The 7,776-nt window shown below is 43.2% G+C and overlaps 1 protein-coding gene across 5 annotated transcripts in view; it reads right to left on the bottom strand.

Moving 5' to 3' along the window:
* Positions 1 to 7,403, bottom strand: part of GPBP1 (GC-rich promoter binding protein 1) — a 46,143-nt gene extending 38,740 nt beyond the window's left edge. Inside the window, exons 1-3 of one of the 5 annotated variants that reach the window (XM_074855273.1) lie at positions 7,318 to 7,403; positions 5,315 to 6,341; positions 4,511 to 4,578 (exon numbers count right to left, since the gene is read on the bottom strand). The gene's annotated coding sequence lies outside the window, so the exon portion shown is untranslated. Of the gene's footprint in view, positions 1 to 1,656; positions 1,676 to 4,510; positions 4,579 to 5,314; positions 6,925 to 7,317 lie in introns of those variants that run through there. The other 4 variants (XM_074855275.1, XM_074855274.1, XM_074855277.1 and 1 more) reach the window with 4 other exon arrangements.
* Between the last annotated feature and the right edge of the window lie 373 nt (positions 7,404 to 7,776).

Genomic DNA, 7,776 nt, shown 5'->3' on the forward strand with positions numbered 1-7,776 from the left:
ACCACAAACTACATGTGGGAACCTTAACTCCATCCCTCAGCTACACACTTGTTTCACAACTCATCCTCTCCATAATTTTTAGTATAATATTTGTAAATGAGTTAAAAGAAGGCTGTAGGCCATCAAAATCAAACTATACTACAGTGTTATGACAGTAGAAAAAAATAAAAGGTTATCTATTATTCAGTGGCTCAAGTTTGTTGCTACTGTTGCTGCTTTGCTTTCTTGGTAATGAGCTACAGCAAGTATATCAAATCCTTATCAAATCAGGAAGACAAATGAAACATATGTACGAATTTCAGAGGGCTCCAATAAACAAGTCTTTATGACATCTTAGAAAAGAGTGACCATTTAACAAGAAGGGAAAGGAGACACAATTTTCTAGGACAGAATTAAAACTGAGTATTTACTATCAGAGTATGCCAAACACCAACTGTACTGCATTTCATGACAACAAAAAGAAAAAGGTATTTGCTAAGGTAATTTTTTTTTTTTCCTGAAGAACCACCAGCAGCAGGCAAAGTCCTCACTAAAACAGAGCAATTCTGAAATAACCGAGCTACAGAATAAATTGACCCTTCAGTTCTCTCACTTTGGGCTAGCTTCAAATATTTACTTCATCTCTTTAGCATCAGGCATAGAAAAACTACAAAATTTTGTTCTGAATTAGGCAAAGAAACTATATGCACAAGTCCTAGCCATCAGACCACACCATCTCTCTTCTTCATGAACAGAAACGTTCAGGATTTTTTTCTCAAACTAATCAGGTCTTTAAAATAACCCACTCCATCAAAAGTTTCTTTCTGCCACAAAACACATTTTTTTAAACAAAAAATTTCTCGTGATAACAGATGAGTAGCACTAATTTAAAGTTGGTAAAAGTAAGCATTAAATATTTGTTTAAACCCTATACATCTCAATTTTGATCCCCCATTTGAAGACACAGCTTATTAGAGACCTTCCTTACTCTGTAATTCATTTAGTTTGAAAAAAGCAAAACAATCTTATTTCAAGTTATTCTGCTATCCAAAATTTGCATGTTAATAAACGAGAACATTCAAGCCCTCACACGAGCTTTATAGAATTTTTGAAAATGGAAACATTTCTACTTATCACAAATTGCTGCAAAAGCATGACAACTACTTGAACTAAAGATTATTTATTTCCTTTATTTTCTCTCCACCTAAATGCACAGCCACAACAACCCAATATGCTTAACTCTTTACAACCAACATTTTAACACTTTGAAAAGAAAGTGTGCATGTCGGCCTCCCCCCCACCCATTTCAATGTAGAAGACTGTTTACAGACATGTAACTTACAAGGAAGGTTAAGTTTGGATATAGTAATTCTCTCAAGTTGTTTGTTTCTCTAAAATTTATTGTCAAAGACTTAACACCTCCAATAAAAGGAAAGGGAGATGAACCTTTAAAGGTGTTCTCAACAGACCTTTACAGTCGTTCAACAGACATTAAAAAGTTCTGAACAATTCAGCTGAAGCCTCTTCTTTCTCAACTGTACTACTGCAGAGCAAGTAAAATCTCCAGTTTTAGTCTTGCTGTCCCCACCATCCAATACAGAACTAGTCTGATGAGTATTCTAGCACTGGGCAATATGGAAGAATGAAAGAAAATTTCCATATGTTTTTTTAATTTACCTTCTTGCCTCATCTTTTTAAAAGACGCATAAGAACTAAGGCTTTCTGCAGAACACTGAGGAAGGAGTGAGGTCCTCTGTCAAATCTGAACATTTCCAGAAGACTTGTGACATTGCCTAGGTACAAGAAGTGTATGAAGTCAAACTGTACCAATCAATTATTTAACCACTGAAAGCCAAGACATTCTCTAGTACAGCCACAGCCCTAAAATCTAACTTTACCATGACTTAGCAAAAAAACAAACAAAAAAACCTAAGGAAAACCCACCTTCATTTCTACTTAGGACTCAAGTTCATTGTGTGAGGATGAATAAACTAAAGTACACCTTCTCTGCATAAGGATCTACAATGTCAGCAGACCCGGGTGGACACTGGTGTTCCAAAAATCCCAACCACTGCTGTTTACCACATGGTCCCCTTTCTATACATGGATATGGTTCACAAGCAACAGGGTTTACATCACTTCTGTGAATCGAGTATTAATGTCATAACAACCAAAACATCTTTTATAAAAAGTTTTAGAAACAGCTAAAGTTAATGAGAGCTTCAAATACCTTCATCATCACTTTTATCAAAGATTTTCCTTCTTGCACTATACTTATTTAAATGTAAATTTAAATAAGCAAACTATTTCATAACACAGGGTAACTTCATATTTGACGGTAAACTACAACCAGGTTCCTTCTGCTTGAAACCCTACACGCTTGCAGCACCATTTAGCAGAAAGCTAGAAAAATCCTAATCTTGGCCTTTGCAAGGTTCAAAGTCCAAAAGCTGAAGTGTTAGTGCAGCAACATCACCACCCATTCAGCACATATTATGTAACAAAATCGTGAAGAAAAAAAAAAGTTGAAAAAAGCAGCGGTTTTGACATATCCTGAGCATCTAAAGCAGAAAAACAATTATTTCAGCAGTTTCCCTATGTTTACCCAAAACATAAAAGGTGATTGTGGAAGAGTTGAGAACACCACATAGGGCATTATCATCAGTTACTGTGTAATACTACTGCTCAATCACATGCAGTAACAAAAACCAAAACAAAAAGCATGCCAAGTCTCCTTTAAGTTCGTTTACATTCAAGTCTGCAAACAGTTCTCCTTGCAGGGTAGAATTTACTCCTCATACTAAAAAATAAAAGGAACTTCCCAGAAGTTGTTGATAAACTGTCACTGTCACACTTTTATCCACACATTTTAAACAGAAGAATCTCATTAGAATGGAAGGGGGGGGGGGGGGGGGAGGGTAAAAGTACATTAACTTGTGAAGTACTAACAAAGCTAAATATCTACACTATTTCCCTATATCATTTTACACATGTAATTCAACTTAAGCTTTGCTTCAAGTTTAAACTCTGCTTACTCTTAAAAGCTTCCACCAACAGTTTTTTCACACAGCAGAATAGCTTACACCATTCAAGACAATTTCTCAATATAAACGTACCCAGTTTTAGGATTCTACCAGAATAAATGCATCAGCAAAAGAGCCAAGCTGCTGACAGTTATTCCAGTACAAAAGCTATGTTTACATCAAGGCTTAAAGTATAAACTTTTGGGGGCAAGGACCTTATCTTCATAGTTGTCTGCAAACCACTTAACATACCATCAGCACTACACAAATAAAAACCTAAAGAAGGAATTAAAGTGGACCAGGGCGCTAGGCATTTTCTCCTCAATAGTCCTCACCCAAGCATGAATTTTGCTTAGGGTACAAGGGCACAGCTGTAAAACATGCCTGAATCCTTGTCAAATACACAGCATACAAATAAGAACAAATGCACTTCCCAAATGCAAACACGGTGAAAAAAAAAAAAAGAACTATCCTACCAGCAAACAGAGATATAGACAGAGTTAATTTAATGAAGCTAAAAAGCAAACTCTTCAAAACATCCAGAAAAAGATGTCACCCAAAGTAGTAAGTGGGTGATGCAGCAACTTGATTTCAGTGAGACCCTCTTGTCAGGAGGTAAAAGTACCTCACAGCACCAAGAGTTATCAGCTTGAAAAAAGAGACACATCACTTTTCCTATGAGTTAAGAAGAAAGTACTTGTATTACTATTGCTTATGACCACACAATAGACAAAAATCAAATGAAATGGCCACTCCTGAACTCTTTCAATTTACCAAATGGTTTCAAACAGAACACAGATTAATCCAACTAAAGGAATGAGGAAGATCATTCTTCTCTGTTGGTCTGGTCCCTTCACAGGTGGCTCAGTTCATTCAGTCAATCCCCAGCCACACTGAGACTAGATGTTAGAAGAGCCACAAGCCACAGCCACAAGAGATTACAGAAACAGCCTCCTATTCATGTTCCAAAGTTTCCATGTTTTCAAGACAACAAAACGGAAATAGCAGTTAAAATAACAAAACAGCAAGGCCATCCAAAGCAAGCAAAATAGTGAAAGTAGATCAACTTTTAGATACTGACAAGACAACACACAGAACAGAACTACTTCAGTGAGCCAGAGAATTTGAAAAACTTAAGACACAAGTCTTTCATTTGTGGTCAAAATACCAAGTTACAGGGGGGGAAAAAAACACTGTAATAATCTTTAGGTACAGTTTCACATGCTTAATTTTACTTTTTCTACAAGGCTTTAACACGAGCCATCTTTCCAAACATCTTTGCATTGCCCTTGGAGAAAACCTTTTCCTTTTTATTAGCTCACTACTACTAGTACTTCAGTACTGGAGAAGCCCTGAGAAGTTTTCTAAAAGGTGGCGACTAAGGTAAATGTGTCACTTTTACCAGACACTCAGTTTACATCTACCCAATAATGCTTTAACTGTTTAAAGCCTTATGAATAATCAAGGTGGGGTAGGGAGGAGAGAACTTTAGTAAAATTACCACTGACTTTTGAATTAAGTTGTTCTGTCCATCTTAATTTTCTTTGAGGCAGTAGCAATTCAGCTGAATGCAAACCTACAAAAAATTATTGTAAACATATTAATTTCAACATTTAAACTACATCTATCTTCAGAAACATTTAACCTCTATGGGAGGAAGGGCACAGCAATACATCTGAAAATAACATCTAAGATTAGTTAGTTCACCACTAGATTTTGTTTTGAATCCTTCCAAAAAGGTGGAGGGTTTTGGTAATATTGTACTTCCAGACCAGTCAGACTCATTCATTCACATACAGAATAGGAAATTACTCTAAACCCAACCTTAAAATACCAACACATTAAAAGGCTAGTTTGCATGGGCAGTAAATTAGGTTTTGGTAAAAATATCTGCTTTCCATAAGTGACAAAGAACAGTGGAAGGAAATTAAAATGGAAAAGATTGAGATGTGCAAGACATCCAGCAGACTTGTTCAGTAAGTACAATAGCTCATTGCAGAGATTACAATATTAACATGAAGGCTAAATTACCTATGGATTCAGTCGAGATGTATGTATTCTTTAATCTCCCAGAAAAAAAAAAAAAACACACACTCCTACCTACACATTTCTCCTTGTACATATATTCTTCAAATTCTTAGGGAATTATTCCATTATTAAAAACAGCAAGTAAAAATTAGATTCTGCAAGCTCATTTCAATGTTCTCAAACAAAACAACAATCTCTAGGCCGTAAATGTTACTGGTTTAATCATTCTACTGGTAAAATGTTTATTCAAGTGTAAATTGATTTATAAATACTACACCACTTACCTAATCCAAAAGGACTGCACAAGGTGTTAGCACTGCGTGATTTATATTTTTCCAGTTTGTTTTCCTTGAGATAATATCCCGAGTTCTTGTTGATACTACATTCGTAGCTGTTTGACATAGGTTTGACCTCACAGAAATCAGCTACCCATCCTTCTTGCTTACAGATTCCACAAGGCTATTTCCAGTATTTGCCAAGTCTGTCTTAATTTTTAATCTCTGAGAGTTTCTTCTCTTGTCTATTCCATGTACATATCACAATAAGAAGCATCAGCTCCAGGTGAAATAAATACACTTTTTACACCACAAACTGTGAAGCCAAAAATCCAAATTTCACATCTGAACTGTGCAGCATTTCCTAGCTTCGGGTAACAGAGGCATTTGTAAACAACAGCTATCTGGATACCTCCATACTGCTTATTGGCAACAACATCTTTCAACAAAAATATTAAATAAAATATAAAAGAAAAAATGATAAACAAACATCTATTAGATTCTTCATTTAGAAAATAGGTCTCATTGCAAAATGTCAGAAGGCTGTGGCAGAAAATCTAGAAAATAAGGTAAGGGGAAAAATATCTGCCATGAAACTTTTCAGCAATGACACAGTGACTCAGGCTGCATTTAACCTGGAGCCAGTTAACAAAACTGGTTATGCCTATGACTCAAGACAGAATGTTGACTAGAAGAAAAAAGTATCTAAAAGCAAAAAAGCACTTTATTTTGGCAGCTGAAGTATTCAGAACTTGATAAATTTAGCCATGTATCCATGTCATGCCGACAAAAGCATCCAAGGGTAAGGTGCTCGGCTCTGCTAGAAAGAAAAAGCTCACGACTTCAAACTTCCAATTCACTTCTCAGAAGCCTTTTCAGGACGAAGCACTTAGACAAATAATCCCAGAACAGTGTCCGGTATTTCTCCCCTTTCACAAGAAGCAGCTGGTGCAGGTCGGTTTCCGCTTTTTTCCTCCCTACCAGCTAAAGCAAAAGGCTGCAAACATCCAGGACTCTTCTCTGTAATCCAAACTGCCTACGGTAAAAAGAACCAGAACAATCAGTTGTCCCTTCTGAAATCCGAACCGGCGTTAGACAAAGACATAAACCTGAATCTTACAGAGCAACCACACATGCAACCAGGGAGCCGAACCCGAGTGCAGAAGCCCGGGTTAAACCTCCGCTCACGTCCCGGAGACAGCAGCAGGCATGTTTATCGGAGAACGCAGCCTATCAGCGAAAACGTTCTCCTGCCTAGCATTCCCTTCCCACCTCCCCCCCCAAAAAGGGAAGGAAAAAGGAAAAAAAAGGAAAAAAAAAAAGGAAAGAAAGGGGCATTTCTCATTTTATTGATAAAGATGAACGGGTCCGCACAAGGCACCCCCGCTGGGGAGGCGCTGACCTGGGCCGGGGACACCGAGCATGAGCACAGCACAGCCCGGGGGAGTGGCGGGAGACGCCCGGGGAAGCCCCAGCGCGCCGCGGGGGAAGCCTCGCCGCTCCGGGGCCGCCCGCCTGCCGACTGCGCGGGCAGAGCCCCAGCTCCCCAGCCAAGACCAGCCCTGCAGCGCGGCGGCGGGCACCGGGACGGGGTCCACCGGCCCGCGCCGGGCGCTCGCCCTGCCTTCCCGCGGGGCCGCACCGCCCCCGCACAGCCGCCGCCGCCGCCGGAGGGACCGGGGGCGGCTCCCCCTGCCCTCCCCGAGGGCGGGCCCGGCCGCGCGGCGGGGGAGGGAACGCCTGGCGCCCCGCACGCCAGTACCCGCCCCGGCCCCGCCGCGCCTCCTCTTCCCCCGGTGCCCCCGGCCCGCCGCCGCCGCCGCCGGCCCGCCCCTGGGTGGGGGGGGTGGGGGTGTGCCCCGGGCCAGGCGGCCACCGCTCCCCGCCCCCCCCCCCCCCCTCCGTGAGCCGCGGGGGCCACGGGCGCGAGAGCGCTGCACGCGCACACCCCCCGCGCGCGCACGCAGCCACACACACACACACACACCCCCACACCCACCCCCCCCGCTCGCCTCGCTCCCAAAATGGCGCCGCTCCGAGCCGCGGTGCTCTGCGCGCACAAGCCTCGCGAGAGCCGCCGCGCGACCCCGGGGCGGGGCTTCCCGCCCGCCGCCGAGGGTGCGGCCGCCACCCCGCCCCCGCCCTGCCGGCGGGAGCCCCTCTGCCGTGACGTCACGGAACGATCCCGAACGTTCCGCGCGGGGCGGCGGGGGAATCCCCAGCGCGCGCGCGCCCCGCCCCCACCCCGCCCCGCCCGCGGGAGTCCCCGGCGCCGCCGTAATTAACCGTGCAGCGGCGCAGCCCCGCGGCCCGGCCCCTACCGGCACCGGCGGTACACCGCTGAGGTGCCGAAACGGGTCACCGGCACCGGGCCGCGGGTCGGTCGAACCACCCCGGGCGGGCCGGTGAGCGCGGCACCGGCCCCGAGAGCCCCGCCGCCCCAGCGAGCGGCGGGGGTGCAGCGGGCACCG

The sequence above is a fragment of the Strix uralensis genome, chromosome Z (genome assembly GCF_047716275.1).
Source record: "Strix uralensis isolate ZFMK-TIS-50842 chromosome Z, bStrUra1, whole genome shotgun sequence".
Lineage (NCBI taxonomy): Eukaryota > Metazoa > Chordata > Aves > Strigiformes > Strigidae > Strix > Strix uralensis.